Here is a 17,242-nt window from a genome sequence, read left to right on the forward strand (position 1 = left end):
CCGTGAGGAGGTCTTGATGGGGCCACCCAAGAGGGGGTCTTGAATCCTCTTGGAAGGATCTTCTCCGGTGGAGGCACGTCTTCGAGGAGAAGGAAACCAAGTGGATGAGCAAAGCTCTCACACAAACATGAGCTAATCCTTTGCTAACCCTAACTAGGAGGAGGGGGAGTTCTATTTGTAGTCTTAGTGCAAATGGGGCAAAGTGAAAGGGTACATGGGCCTCTGGCCCGAACACTGTGCGCAGACAGGTACCGGACGTCCGCTGGGGGCCGGTCGTCCGGTGGATCACGGGGGACCGGACGTCCGGAGTCGTCAGACATCCGCTAATTCCGTTCTGTGAGGGATGCGCCGGACGTCCGGTGGCTTCGGACTTCCGTTAATTTCCATTCTGTTGAGGTGGTACCGGACGTCCGGTGACTTCAGTCGTCCGCTTGCTGGAGAGTGTGGCCGGTCGTCCGGGCCGGACGTCCGCTCGCTGGGGCCTGCGTTGGCTGGGACTTGGGCAGGTTGGACTTCAGGCGCCGGACGTCCGGTCCCGACCGGTCGTCCGGTGGCTGGAGTTTTCTCCGGAAGCTCTTCTTCTTGTCCTTCGCGGTTGGTGGCCTTGCCGTCTTGTCCGTTGGATGTAGATGTACCATGGCTTTCCTACAAGTACCTTAGCACACATAGTGTTTCCGTTTGAGGTAGTAGCCATGTCTCATGTGTCGAAAGTGGTAGTTCGGAAAGGAACGAGTTCACCTTAGCTCGGGCTCTTGTCATTGGTCCAAGTGGTGTCGTGGGAGACGTAGGTAGGTCCCTGGGGATGACGTTGGGATGCTCCGCATCAGTGAGGACCTAACCCAACCCTATCCACATGTCAGAACCCATATACCAGGATTCCCCATCCCGCCATCGGGCTCACCGACAGAGATCGAAAGGGGTTGTACTCTTTACCCTTTTCGCCTTTCCTTTACAAAGTTGATGAGGAACACTAGATGAGAAGAAAGAAAATGAAGGAAATATGCCCTAGAGGCAATAATAAAGTATTATATATTTCCTTATATCATGATAAATGTTTATTATTCATGCTAGAATTGTATTAACCGGAAACATAATACATATGTGAATACATAGACAAACAGAGTGTCACTAGTATGCCTCTGCTTGACTAGCTCGTTAATCAAAGATGGTTATGTTTCCTAGCCATAGACATGAGTTGTCATTTGATTAACGGGATCACCTCATTAGGAGAATGACGTGATTGACATGACCCATTACGTTAGCTTAGCACCCGGTCGTTTAGTATGTTGCTATTGCTTTCTTCATGACTTATACATGTTCCTATGACTATGAGATTATGCAACTCCCGTTTACCGGAGGAACAGTTTGTGTGCTACCAAACGTCACAACGTAACTTGGTGATTATAAAGGTGCTCTACAGGTGTCTCCAAAGGTACTTGTTGGGTTGGCGTATTTCGAGATTAGGATTTGTCACTCCGATTGTCGGAGAGGTATCTCTGGGCCCACTCGGTAATGCACATCACTATAAGCCTTGCAAGCATTGTGACTAATGAGTTAGTTGCGGGATGATGTATTACGGAACGAGTAAAGAGACTTGCCGGTAACAAGATTGAACTAGGTATCGAGATACCGACGATCGAATCTCGGGCAAGTAACATACCGATGACAAAGGGAACAACGTATGTTGTTATGCGGTCTGACCGATAAAGATCTTCGTAGAATATGTGGGAGCCAATATGGGCATCCAGGTCCCGCTATTGGTTATTGACCGGAGAGGTGTCTCGGTCATGTCTACATAGTTCTCGAACCCAAAGGGTCCGCACGCTTAAAGTTACGATGACAGTTTTATTATGAGTTTATATGTTTTGATGTACCGAAGGTTGTTCGGAGTCCCGGATGTGATCACGGACATGACGAGGAGTCTCGAAATGGTCGAGACGTAAAGATTGATATATTGGACGACTATATTCGGACACCGGAAGTGTTCCGGAGAAGTTTCGGATTAAACCGGAGTGCCGGAGGGTTACCGGAACCCCCCGGGGAAGTATTGGGCCTTAGTGGGCCTTGAGGGAAGAGAGAGGGCAGCAGCCAGGAGGTGGTGCGCCCCCTCCCAGGAGGAGTCCTAGTTGGACTAGGAGAGGGGGGCGCAGCCCCCTTTCCCTCTCCCTCTCCCTCTCTTTCCTTCCCCCCTTCTTTTCCTAGTAGGACTAGGAAAGGGGAGTCCTACTCCTACTAGGAGGAGGACTCCCCCCCTCTCCTTGGCGCGCCCATAGGCAGCCGGCCTCCCCCTTGCTCCTTTATATACGGGGGCAGGGGGGCACCTCTAGACACACTTGATATACGATATTTTAGCCGTGTGCGGTGCCCCCCTCCACCAGATTACACCTCGATAATACCGTCGCGGAGCTTAGGCGAAGCCCTGCGTCGGTGGAACATCATCATCGTCGCCACGCCGTCATGCTGACGAAACTCTCCCTCAACACTCGGCTGGATCGGAGTTCGAGGGACGTCATCGAGCTGAACGTGTGTAGAACTTCGGAGGTGCCGTGCGTTCGGTACTTGATCGGTCGGATCGTGAAGACGTACGACTACATCAACCGCGTTGTGATAACGCTTCCGCTGTCGGTCTACGAGGGTACGTGGACAACACTCTCCCCTCTCGTTGCTATGCATCACCATGATCTTGCGTGTGCGTAGGAAATTTTTTGAAATTACTACGTTCCCCAACAGTGGCATCCGAGCCTGGTTTTATGCGTTGATGCTATGCACGAGTAGAACACAAGTGAGTTGTGGGCGATATAAGTCATACTGCTTACCAGCATGTCATACTTTGGTTCAGCGGTATTGTGAGATGAAGCGGCCCGGACCGACATTACGCGTACGCTTACGCGAGACTGGTTTCACCGTTCGGAGCACTCGTTGCTTAAAGGTGACTGGCGGGTGTCTGTCTCTCTCACTTTAGTTGAACCGAGTGTGGCTACGCCCGGTCCTTGCGAAGGTTAAAACAGCACCAACTTGACAAACTATCGTTGTGGTTTTGATGCGTAGGTAAGAACGGTTCTTGCTAAGCCCGTAGCAGCCACGTAAAACTTGCAACAACAAAGTAGAGGACGTCTAACTTGTTTTTGCAGGGCATGTTGTGATGTGATATGGTCAAGACATGATGTGATATAATGTGTTGTATGAGATGATCATGTTTTGTAATCAAGTTATCGGCAACTGGCAGGAGCCATATGGTTGTCGCTTTATTGTATGAGATGCAATCGCCATGTAATAGTTTTACTTTATCACTAAGCGGTAGCGATAGTCGTAAAAGCAATAAGTTGGCGAGACGACAACGATGCTACGATGGAGATCAAGGTGTCGAGCCGGTGACGATGGTGATCATGACGGTGCTTCAGAGATGGAGATCACAAGCACGGTGCTTCGGAGATGGAGATCACAAGCACAAGATGATGATGGCCATATCATATCACTTATATTGATTGCATGTGATGTTAATCCTTTATGCATCTTATCTTGCTTTGATTGACGGTAGCATTATAAGATGATCTCTCACTAAAATTTCAAGATAAAAGTGTTCTCCCTGAGTATGCACCGTTGCAAAAGTTCTTCGTGCTGAGACACCACGTGTTAATCAGGTGTGATAGGCTCTATGTTCAAATACAACGGGTGCAAAACAGTTGCACACGCGGAATACTCATGTTAAACTTGACGAGCCTAGCATATGTACAGATATGGCCTCGGAACACAGAGACCGAAAGGTCGAGCGTGAATCATATAGTAGATATGATCAACATAGTGATGTTCACCATTGAAACTACTCCATCTCACGTGTTAATCGGACATGGTTTAGTTGCTTTGGATCACGTAATCACTTAGATGATTAGAGAGATGTCTATCTAAGTAGGAGTTCTTAAGTAATATGATTAATTGAACTTAAATTTATCATGAACTTAGTACCTGATAGTATCTTGCTTGTCTATGTTAATTGTAGATATATGGCCCGTGCTGTTGTGCCGTTGAATTTTAATGCGTTCCTTGAGAAAGCTAAGTTGAAAGATGATGGTAGCAATTACACGGACTGGGTCCGTAACTTGAGGATTATCCTCATTGCTGCACAGAAGAATTACGTCCTGGAAGCACCGCTAGGTGCCAGGCCTCCTGCAAGAGCTACGCCAGAAGTTATGAACGTCTGGCAAAGCAAAGCTGATGACTACTCAATAGTTCAGTGTGCCATGCTTTACGGCTTAGAACCGGGACTTCAACGACGTTTTGAACGTCATGGAGCATATGAGATGTTCTAGGAGTTGAAGTTAATATTTCAAGCAAATGCCCGGATTGAGAGATATGAAGTCTCCAATAAGTTCTATAGCTGCAAGATGGAAGAGAATAGTTCTGTCAGTAAGCATATACTCAGAATGTCTGGGTATAATAATCACTTAATTCAACTGGGAGTTCAACTTCCGGATGATTGCGTCATTGACAGAATTCTTCAATCACTGCCACCAAGCTACAAGAACTTCGTGATGAACTATAACATGCAAGGGATGGATAAGACGATTCCCGAGCTCTTCGCAATGCTAAAGGCAGCGGAGGTAGAAATCAAAAAGGAGCATCAAGTGTTGATGGTCAGTAAAACCACTAGTTTCAAGAAAAAGGGCAAAGGGAAGAAGAAAGGGAACTTCAAGAAGAATAGCAAGCAAGTTGCTGTTCAGGAGAAGAAATCCAAGTCTGGACCTAAGCCTGAAACTGAGTGCTTCTACTGTAAGCAGACTGGCCACTGGAAGCGGAACTGCCCCAAGTATTTGGCGGATAAGAAGGATGGCAAGGTTAACAAAGGTATATGTGATATACATGTTATCGATGTGTACCTTACTAATACTCGCAGTAGCACCTGGGTATTTGATACTGGTTCTGTTGCTAATATTTGCAACTCGAAACAGGGGCTACGGATTAAGCGAAGTTTGGCTAAGGACGAGGTGACGATGCGCGTGGGAAATGGTTCCAAAGTCGATGTGATCGCCGTCGGCACGCTACCTCTACATCTACCTTCGGGATTAGTTTTAGACCTAAATAATTGTTATTTGGTGCCAGCGTTGAGCATGAACATTATATCTGGATCTTGTTTAATGCGAGACGGTTATTCATTTAAATCAGAGAATAATGGTTGTTCTATTTATATGAATAATATCTTTTATGGTCATGCACCCTTGAAGAGTGGTCTATTTTTAATGAATCTCGATAGTAGTGATACACATATTCATAATGTTGAAGCCAAAAGATGCAGAGTTAATAATGACAGTGCAACTTATTTGTGGCACTGCTGTTTGGGTCATATCGGTGTAAAGCGCATGAAGAAACTCCATACTGATGGAATTTTGGAATCACTTGATTTTGAATCACTTGGTACTTGCGAACCGTGCCTTATGGGCAAGATGACCAAAACACCGTTCTCCGGAACTATGGAGAGAGCAACAGATTTGTTGGAAGATGTATGTGGCCCGATGAATATTGAAGCTCGTGGCGGATATCGTTATTTTCTCACCTTCACAGATGATTTGAGCAGATATGGGTATATCTACTTAATGAAACATAAGTCTGAAACATTTGAAAAGTTCAAAGAATTTCAGAGTGAAGTTGAAAATCATCGTAACAAGAAAATAAAATTCCTACGATCTGATCGTGGAGGGGAATATTTGAGTTACGAGTTTGGTCTACATTTGAAACAATGCGGAATAGTTTCACAACTCACGCCACCCGGAACACCACAGCGTAATGGTGTGTCTGAACGTCGTAATCGTACTTTATTAGATATGGTGCGAACTATGATGTCTCTTACTGATTTACCGCTATCGTTTTGGGGTTATGCTTTAGAGACGGCTGCATTCACTCTAAATAGGACACCATCGAAATCCGTTGAGACGACGCCTTTTGAACTATGGTTTGGCAAGAAACCAAAGTTGTCGTATCTTAAAGTTTGGGGCTGCGATGCTTATGTGAAGAAACTTCAACCTGATAAGCTCGAGCCTAAATCGGAGAAATGTGTCTTCATAGGATACCCAAAGGAGACCGTTGGGTACACCTTCTATCACAGATCCGAAGGCAAGATATTTGTTGCTAGAAATGGATCCTTTCTAGAGAAGGAGTTTCTCTCGAAAGATGTGAGTGGGAGGAAAGTAGAACTTGATGAGGTAACTGTACCTGCTCCATTATTGGAAAGTAGATCATCGCAGAGATCAGTTTCTGCGACACCTACACCAAGTAGTGAGGAAGTTAATGATAATGATCATGAAACTTCAGATCAAGTTATTACTGAACTTCGTAGGTCAACTAGATCAAGATCCGCACCAGAGTGGTACGGTAATCCTGTTCTGGAGGTCATGTTACTAGACCATGGCGAACCTACGAACTATGAAGAAGCGATGGTGAGCCCAGATTCCGCAAAATGGCTTGAAGCCATGAAATCCGAGATGGGATCCATGTATGAGAACAAACTATGGACTTTGGTTGACTTGACCGATGGTCGGCAAGCCATTGAAAATAAATGGATCTTCAAGAAGAAGACTGACGCTGATGGTAATGTTACTGTCTATAAAGCTCGACTTGTTGCGAAAGGTTTTCGACAAGTTCAAGGAATTGACTACGATGAGACCTTCTCACCCGTAGCGATGCTTAAGTCTGTCCGAATCATGTTAGCAATTGCCGCATTTTATGATTATGAAATTTGGCAAATGGATGTCAAAACTGCGTTCCTGAATGGATTTCTGGAAGAAGAGTTGTATATGATGCAACCGGAAGGTTTTGTCGATCCAAAGGGAGCTAACAAAGTGTGCAAGCTCCAGCGATCCATTTATGGACTGGTGCAAGCCTCTCGGAGTTGGAATAAACGCTTTGATAGTGTGATCAAAGCATTTGGTTTTATACAGACTTTTGGAGAAGCCTGTATTTACAAGAAAGTGAGTGGGAGCTCGATAGCATTTCTGATATTATATGTGGATGACATATTACTGATTGGAAATGATATAGAATTTCTGGATAGCATAAAGGGATACTTGAATAAGAGTTTTTCAATGAAAGACCTCGGTGAAGCTGCATATATATTAGGCATTAAGATCTATAGAGATAGATCAAGACGCTTAATTGGACTTTCACAAAGCACATACCTTGACAAAGTTTTGAAGAAGTTCAAAATGGATCAAGCAAAGAAAGGGTTCTTGCCTGTACTACAAGGTGTGAGATTGAGTAAGACTCAATGCCCGACCACTGCAGAAGATAGAGAGAAAATGAAAGATGTTCCCTATGCTTCATCCATAGGCTCTATCATGTATGCAATGCTGTGTACCAGACCTGATGTGTCCCTAGCTATAAGTTTAGCAGGGAGGTACCAAAGTAATCCAGGAGTGGATCACTGGACAGCGGTCAAGAACATCCTGAAATACTTGAAAAGGACTAAGGATATGTTTCTCGTATATGGAGGTGACAAAGAGCTCATCGTAAGGGGTTACGTTGATGCAAGCTTTGACACTGATCCGGACGATTCGAAATCGCAAACCGGATACGTATTTACATTGAACGGTGGAGCTGTCAGTTGGTGCAGTTCCAAGCAAAGTGTCGTGGCGGGATCTACGTGTGAAGCGGAATACATAGCTGCTTCGGAAGCAGCGAATGAAGGAGTCTGGATGAAAGAGTTCATATCCGATCTAGGTGTCATACCTAGTACATCGGGACCAATGAAAATCTTTTGTGATAATACTGGTGCAATTGCCTTAGCAAAGGAATCCAGATTTCACAAGAGAACCAAGCACATCAGAAGATGCTTCAATTCCATCCGGGATTTAGTCCAGGTGGGAGACATAGAAATTTGCAAGATACATACGGATCTGAATGTAGCAGATCCGTTGACTAAGCCTCTTCCACGAGCAAAACATGATCAGCACCAAGACTCCATGGGTGTAAGAATCATTACTATGTAATCTAGATTATTGACTCTAGTGCAAGTGGGAGACTGAAGGAAATATGCCCTAGAGGCAATAATAAAGTATTATATATTTCCTTATATCATGATAAATGTTTATTATTCATGCTAGAATTGTATTAACCGGAAACATAATACATATGTGAATACATAGACAAACAGAGTGTCACTAGTATGCCTCTGCTTGACTAGCTCGTTAATCAAAGATGGTTATGTTTCCTAGCCATAGACATGAGTTGTCATTTGATTAACGGGATCACCTCATTAGGAGAATGACGTGATTGACATGACCCATTACGTTAGCTTAGCACCCGATCGTTTAGTATGTTGCTATTGCTTTCTTCATGACTTATACATGTTCCTATGACTATGAGATTATGCAACTCCCGTTTACCGGAGGAACAGTTTGTGTGCTACCAAACGTCACAACGTAACTGGGTGATTATAAAGGTGCTCTACAGGTGTCTCCAAAGGTACTTGTTGGGTTGGCGTATTTCGAGATTAGGATTTGTCACTCCGATTGTCGGAGAGGTATCTCTAGGCCCACTCGGTAATGCACATCACTATAAGCCTTGCAAGCATTGTGACTAATGAGTTAGTTGCGGGATGATGTATTACGGAACGAGTAAAGAGACTTGCCGGTAACGAGATTGAACTAGGTATCGAGATACCGACGATCGAATCTCGGGCAAGTAACATACCGATGACAAAGGGAACAACGTATGTTGTTATGCGGTCTGACCGATAAAGATCTTCGTAGAATATGTGGGAGCCAATATGGGCATCCAGGTCCCGCTATTGGTTATTGACCGGAGAGGTGTCTCGGTCATGTCTACATAGTTCTCGAACCCAAAGGGTCCGCACGCTTAAAGTTACGATGACAGTTTTATTATGAGTTTATATGTTTTGATGTACCGAAGGTTGTTCGGAGTCCCGGATGTGATCACGGACATGACGAGGAGTCTCGAAATGGTCGAGACGTAAAGATTGATATATTGGACGACTATATTCGGACACCGGAAGTGTTCCGGAGAAGTTTCGGATTAAACCGGAGTGCTGGAGGGTTACCGGAACCCCCCGGGGAAGTATTGGGCCTTAGTGGGCCTTGAGGGAAGAGAGAGGGCAGCAGCCAGGAGGTGGTGCGCCCCCTCCCAGGAGGAGTCCTAGTTGGACTAGGAGAGGGGGGCGCAGCCCCCTTTCCCTCTCCCTCTCCCTCTCTTTCCTTCCCCCCTTCTTTTCCTAGTAGGACTAGGAAAGGGGAGTCCTACTCCTACTAGGAGGAGGACTCCCCCCCTCTCCTTGGCGCGCCCATAGGCAGCGGCCTCCCCCTTGCTCCTTTATATACGGGGGCAGGGGGGCACCTCTAGACACACTTGATATATGATATTTTAGCCGTGTGCGGTGCCCCCCTCCACCAGATTACACCTCGATAATACCGTCGCGGAGCTTAGGCGAAGCCCTGCGTCGGTGGAACATCATCATCGTCGCCACGCCGTCGTGCTGACGAAACTCTCCCTCAACACTCGGCTGGATCGGAGTTCGAGGGACGTCATCGAGCTGAACGTGTGTAGAACTTCGGAGGTGCCGTGCGTTCGGTACTTGATCGGTCGGATCGTGAAGACGTATGACTACATCAACCGCGTTGTGATAACGCTTCCGCTGTCGGTCTATGAGGGTACGTGGACAACACTCTCCCCTCTCGTTGCTATGCATCACCATGATCTTGCGTGTGCGTAGGAAATTTTTTGAAATTACTACGTTCCCCAACAGAAAACACATGCCAGATCTGTTTGGCTACTTCTAGATGCTTCCACTCTAGTGTAGTATTTCTTTCCTTTTCTTTTCTATCCTATCTACTGTTTTCTAGAGTCTTCTAGTTGTGAGTAGCTATGAGTAGAATGGTGAAACTTACATAATGTTTTCTAGAGTATTCCAGCTATAAGTAGAAGTATGTGAAGGCTTCCCAAAGCCCTATAAATAGAGGTCCTCGCCTCTACTTTGGAGGCAGACTATGTACCCTACCTATAATAGAACTTGTTGTTCTTATCTAAGATCTTGGAGTAGATCTTGTGTCCTGGGAGTTCTGGATTGAACTCTTGCTGCCCTATCAACCTACATTCGCCTCTAGAGCGATATCTAGCGCAGCACGTTGAAGTTGTTCCTTCAACACTTGTGCTGTACACATTGTAGCAGCAAGGTGGAGTTGCTCCTCCACAAACTTTGTGCTGCTTCAGGTGGTATCAGAGCCTCGTTGACCCATACTAATTCTTGCTGTCCTCTTCGAGAGTAAGTTGCAGCAAGCAATGGAGCAATTGGAGAAGAGGATGGATGCTGCTGAACAACAAATCAAAGAGCTGCGTGAAGATCTTAATAGGAGATTTGACCAGCTGGTTGAGATGATAAGAAAGGGTGTCCCCCTGCTACCAATGAAGGAGATTCATCTAAAGAAGAGGAAGATGTTCATCAAGGAAGAAGGAGAGGTAATCTTGGAGCAAGACCGCCACGACAACATGTTGTTCAACGTGCTTCAAGAAGGCCAATTTATGTTGAGGCTTCTGAAGGTGAAGAATATGATGATGCCCTTGAAGAGCCAAATCTCTACGCATATCGAAGAGCACCCAACCCTACATATGCAAGAGATACATACAAGGTGAAAGCTGATATCCCAAGTTTTAATGGAAATGTTGACATTGAAGGGTGCCTGGATTGGTTATATGAAGTGGAGACTTTCTTTGAGGTCATGGAGGTTCCGGAAGATCATAGAGTTCCTTTGGTCGCATACAAACTGAAAGGAGGAGCCGGTGCATGGTGGCATCGCGTTCAAGAGGAGCGCAGGCTCAGAGGAGAACCTCGTGTTAGAACTTGGCGACAAATGAAAGGCCTCTTGAAAGGGAGATTTTTGCCCGCTGATTATGACCAGATCCTATTTATCCAATTTCAAAATTGTGCTCAAGGAAATAGGACTGTTTCAGATTACACGGAGGAGTTTCTAAGGCTATAAGTGAGGTGCAACCTTGCTGAAACTGAAGAGCAACAAGTTGCAAGGTACATCAATGGTCTCAATGATGCTATTCAAGATCGATTGATGATGCAACAAATCTGGTCCGTTGATCAAGCACAAGCTCTAGCCTTAAAGGCCGAGAGGTTTGTGAGGGTGAGAAAGACAACTAAGGCTCCATATCCTCCATATCCTCATACCGAAGGCTCATCTAGGAGCCAACCTAATAGAGTGGAAGAAAAGACCACTCCACCAAAGACAAAACAGCCCATCCCGAAGCAAACTAGAGGCAAGGGTAAGGCAAATGAAGGCCCAAAGTGCTATAAATGTGGTAAAGAGGGACACATATCCAGCGGCTGCCCACTAAGGAAATTTGTTAACACGACTATCCATGATGGTGAAAGCGATGAGGAAGAATACGAATCTGAAGATGTAGACGAACAAGAGGTTTGTCAAGAAGAAGGTGAAGAGGTGGTATGTGTGATCCAGCGTGTCCTATGTTCCACACCACAACTCGATGACACACAACGGAAGAAAATATTTGAGAGCAAATGCACGGTGAATGGCAAGGTATGCAAACTAGTGATTGATAGTTGCAGCTGCGAGAATCTTATCTCCCAGAAGTTGGTGGACCATTTAAAGCTTGAAACCCATGATCATCCAAATCCCTACACTATTGGATGGATCAAGAAAGGAGTGAATATGAGGATCACCAAACAATGCAACCTGCCACTTTCTTTGGGTAAGCATTATCGCTCAAATGTGTTGTGTGATGTGGTTGACATGGATGCCAGCCATGTTCTTCTTGGGAGGCCTTGGCAATTTGATGTGGATACTACACACAAGGGCAAGGAAAATTCTTACTCTTTCATTTGGAACAAGAGAAGGATCATTATCTTACCAAACAAACCCGAAGGTAATACCTCTAATGAGGAGGGGAAAACTATGTTAATTATCTCCCATACCTCTCATGGGTTTATGGAAGGCTTGAAGGAGGCAGATTTGCGTGCTGCACTTGTTGTAAAGGGAGAAGAGCACCTGACTGTTGAAATTCCAGCAAAGGTACGTGGTTTATTGGCAGAATTTCAGAACATACTTGGGGAGCCACATGGCTTGCCACCGATGAGAGGAATTCAACATAGAATTGACTTAATTCCGGGAGCAAGTCTTCCTAATCTTCCACACTATTGAATGAGCCCAAAGGAGCATGGTATATTGAAGGATAAAGTGGAGGAATTGTTGCAAAAGGGGCACATTCGAGAAAGTATTAGCCCATGTGTTGTACCAGCCCTACTCGCGCCAAAGAAAGATGGATCTTGGCGCATGTGTACGGACAGTAGAGCCGTTAACAAGATCACCGTAAGGTATAGATTCCCTATTCCCCGTCTGGATGATATGTTGGATCAGCTTAGTGGAGCAAGAGTGTTCACAAAGCTAGATTTAAGAAGTGGATATCATCAAATCCGTATAAGACCCGGGGATGAATGGAAGACCGCCTTCAAGACAAAGGAAGGGTTGTTTGAATGGCTAGTCATGCCATTTGGACTCTCAAATGCACCAAGTACCTTTATGCACTTAATGAATCAAGTCCTTAGACCCTTCTTATCCCACTTTGTTGTGGTCTATTTCGATGACATCTTGATCTATAGCAAGGATGAGGATGAACACTTCGATCACATTCGGAAGGTGCTAGAAGTACTAAGGGAAAATGAGCTCTACGTCAACTTGAAGAAATGTGTTTTCCTGCAAACACAACTTCTTTTCCTAGGATTCGTCATAACATGTGACGGCATTCGTGTTGATGATTCTAAGGTTGAAGCAATCCGAGAATGGCCAACTCCTAAGATCATTTCTGAGGTAAGAAGCTTTCATGGCCTTACAACTTTCTATAGGCGATTTGTTACGAATTTCAGCACTATCATGGCACCAATTACCGAGTGTTTGAAGAAAGGAAAGTTCCAATGGGCAGAAGCAGCTGAAGCTAGCTTCAATGAGATTAAACAAAAGCTATCACAAGCTCCTGTCTTGGTACTACCTGATTTCAACAAGACTTTTGAGTTGGAGTGTGATGCATGTGGAGTAGGCATTGGAGCTGTCCTATCTCAAGAAAGGAAGCCCATTGCTTTCTTTAGTGAGAAGTTAAGTGAAGCTAGACAGAAATGGAGTACCCATCAGCAAGAATTATACGCCGTTTTCAGAGCATTGAAAACTTGGGAAGTCTATTTGCTGCCTAAAGAGTTCATTGTTTATAGCGACCATCAATCCTTGAAGCATTTTAGAAATGAAAAGCATGTTGACCGCATGCTAGCAAGATGGGCAGCATATCTTGAGAGGTTTAACTATCTCATCGTGCATAAATCTGGAATAACTAACAGAGTGGCCGATGCTTTGAGTCGTCGTGCATGCCTCTTGACTTCTTTTGAAGCTGAACTTCCGGGCATGGGTCAAATAAAAGAGTTGTATGAGGGTGACGAAGACTTTGGCCATGTTTGGGTAAAGCACGCAAGGGGCCAACCATTAGGTGATGACTATTTGATGCAAGATGGATATCTCTTCGATCGTTTGTGCATTCCAAGAAGTTCTCTACGTGACAAGCTGGCTAGAGAGCTTCATTCAAGTGATCTTAGTGGCCATGTTGGACGGGACAAGACTATCGCTAACCTGGAAGCTCGCTACTTTTGGCCACAACTAAAGAGAGATGCTGGAAAGTTCGTTCAACGGTGCCCCGTATGTCAGACCTGCAAAGGCCAAGTCCAGAACACAGGGTTATACATGCCTTTGCCTGTTCCTGTTGCTCCATGGGAGGACATTTCTATGGACTTCGTCTTGGGCTTGCCAAGAACAAGACGAGGAAGTGATGTTGTATTTGAGGTCGTGGATAGATTCTCTAAGATGGCTCATTTCATCCCATGCCGCAAGACAACGGATGCTCATCATGTGGCAAACCTATTCTTTCAAGAAGTGGTCAGACTTCATGGAGTTCCAAGGTCCATTGTCTCATACCGTGATAGCAAGTTTCTTGCTGCATTTTGGCTCACTTTGTGGAAGCAATTCAACACTGAATTGAAATTTTCTAGCACTGCTCATCCACAAACAGATGGACAAACGGAAGTGGTGAACAAGTTTTTGGGTAATCTGATCCGTTGCATTTGTGGAGAAAGAAAGGGGCAATGGGATTTGGCTTATCTCTTGCAGAGTTCTCCTACAATAATTCCAAGCATAGATCCACAGGAAGGAGCCCTTTTTCCATTGTCTACACTAAAGTTCCAACACATGTGGTGGACCTGGTGAAGCTGCCATCAAGGGGAAACTCAAAATCAGCATTGTCCTTTGCTGATAATTACACCGAGTTATTTGAAGAGATTCGCGGCGCTTTGGAAGCACGAAATCAGAACTATAAACAACTTGCTGATTGCAAAAAGAGGCCAAAATCATTCCAAGTCGGTGATAAGGTGATGGTCTACCTCCAAAAAGAGAGGCTGCCTTTAGGTGTTAGGGAAACTTAGGCAGCGAAGGTATGGGCCCTTCTCTATCATGAGGAAGATAAATGATAATGCTTATGTGATAGATCTTCCAAGTGACATGGGTATCTCCAACACTTTCAATGTTGCGGACTTGACTCTCTACCATCCAGAAGAAGCGCTCTATGAAGATAACTCGAGGGCGAGTTCCAAACAACCAGGGAAGAATGATGAGGAACACTAGATGAGAAGAAAGAAAACACATGCCAGATCTGTTTGGCTACTTCTAGATGCTTCCACTCTAGTGTAGTATTTTTTTCCTTTCCTTTTCTATCCTATCTACTGTTTTCTACAGTCTTCTAGTTGTGAGTAGCTATGAGTAGAATGGTGAAACTTACATAATGTTTTCTAGAGTATTCCAGCTATAAGTAGAAGTATGTGAAGGCTTCCCAAAGCCCTATAAATAGAGGTCCTCGCCTCTACTTTGAAGGCAGACTATGTACCCTACCTATAATAGAACTTGTTGTTCTTATCTAAAATCTTGGAGTAGATCTTGTGCCCTAGGAGTTCTGGATTGAACTCTTGCTGCCCTATCAACCTACATTCGCCTCTAGAGCGATATCTAGCGCAGCACGTTGAAGCTGTTCCTTCAGCACTTGTGTTGTACACATTGTAGCAGCAAGGTGGAGTTGCTCCTCCATAAACTTTGTGCTGCTTCAAAAGTTTAGCGCCTTCTTAATAGTGCAGTTGTCGTATGTATTAATTTAGATGGGCAACTATGTTAAACTTGGTGTTAAAGTTCACTCGGTAAACATTCGGATCTCAAATCAAGTACTCCCTCTGACCCAAAGTAATTGAGGCAACTTTAGTATAGTTTTAGTACAAAGTTATACTATATTGCGTCAATTAATTTGTATCGGAGGGAGTATTTGTATGTGCTTTGATGCACTGGCATATCTTTTTTAAACATTTAAAGAAAAATTAAAGGGTCGCCCTCTCGACCTTTGCATCAGCTATGCACCCGGCCAAGATTTTATTCATGCGATGTTTAAGATGTGGATGCTGAAATCATCTTAGAGGCAAACAACTTGTGCCACTCGGCGGTGTCATGCTATCCCGTACAACCAGTACAACCGTAGTAATTTAACAACACTGAAAATAGATAAATAATAACTTTCCATCTGCCTTCTCAAAGGGCACGACCTTTGTGCCACCATTGCCGCATCCACCGGCCATTGACAGGATCGACGGTTTTGATGGCGATGACGTATGTTCTCAAAGGGCAGGAGTAGTTTTTAACCAGATCGATCATGAATTCGTATAGATACTATCCAGTACTCTACAGTACAAGGGGAGTAGATATGCCGTTGCTGTAGGCGAAGCCATGGTATTTTAGTAAGCGTCGCATGCCCAGGCGCGTAGCCATCTAGCCAGCGTCACGACATATGAGCAGCTAGCGTTGGATCACAGCAGCATGACATGAACACCCGTTGTTTAACCCACAGGATTAGATTGAATAATCCTTGGCTGCCACCGCTAATCATTTGTATACTCGGCCTCAGATTGCTACGTACCCGTTTGACGTTTGGAGTACTCATCAGCGGACTTGCCATATAAAGTGCTTAAAGGCTCCCGATGGGGCACACACATTGGGGATACTTCTCTATTACTTGGCCATAATTAATTAACCCTGGCCTAGTTAATGGCAAGTGGATTAGATCGATACTCTTTGCGCTTGCGCAGACAGTGCTTCCACGCCAGCAATACCACTAGGTAATTATCTGGATCGTTAGGTCATAATACATCCAATGCAGCGACCAAGTTAGTCTCGCCGGGTCTGCGGATTCTTCAGACACGATCACTCTGCAAATCGGCCCGTACAAATGCACATGCCCTACTGAATTGGCTTCCAACAGTAGGCATCGAAATCCAACACATGTGTGATTTGTCCGGACCAAATTTCTTGCGTGCCGTCTTGTGCCGAAAGGGGAAAGGCACGCTGCCGCTTGAGTGCTGTGGCAACCTTCTTCCTTTCTTCTGTGGATAAGAACGCCTTCATGCTTAGCGTAGCTTCCAAACAAAGTTTAGGCCTCAAGACCTAGGCAGGCAGGTATATATGTGAGCAAGGCCACGCATAGAGTAATAGGGCACAAACATGCATATGATTCATTAGCAAGCATTATCTGCATAAACACTAGCTAGCTAGTGCAGCTGGCAAAAATACACGGGAACATGATTCCACGCGCACTCATGTGAACAGTAAACTCAGATAATATACTAGGAAAAATCAGTTTCTTTTGAAATTTCGGGTTGACAAACTTGGCCGGCCATTCTACTCGTGCGTAAAGTTTCGTGAGAGAATGACACCCACGATATTCTTTAGCTTTAGTGCAGAGAGTACAACAGGTGGGATTTTACTATTCATACAAACAGTGTTTGTTTATAGCTCCGATTTTGACCATTTTTTTTTCTTTATTTGGAATAGCATGGTTGTAATTTTTTCAGAAAACTTCACAAGTTTGATCAAGTTATATAGCCCCCTTGTATAGAGCAATTACTGCCTCTGGATTGTAACCCTATCAATATGGAATAAAACTCCCTTTTACCTCGCAAAGCTGGCGCCTTTCCTATTTTTGCGAGAATTTTCGAGTACCTCTCTGACCGTTCTAAGCTCCCTCCCTGATTATATTATCCGCAAATGTATTACCGTCGAGTAGTCAATGAAGCTTCTAAGTTGCAACAACAACAAAAATTCCTGTCCGTGCAGCTGGGTGCGTCACAAGTTGACACGAGGAACCCGAAAGT

The sequence above is a fragment of the Aegilops tauschii genome, chromosome 2, assembly GCF_002575655.3.
Source record: "Aegilops tauschii subsp. strangulata cultivar AL8/78 chromosome 2, Aet v6.0, whole genome shotgun sequence".
NCBI lineage: Eukaryota > Viridiplantae > Streptophyta > Magnoliopsida > Poales > Poaceae > Aegilops > Aegilops tauschii.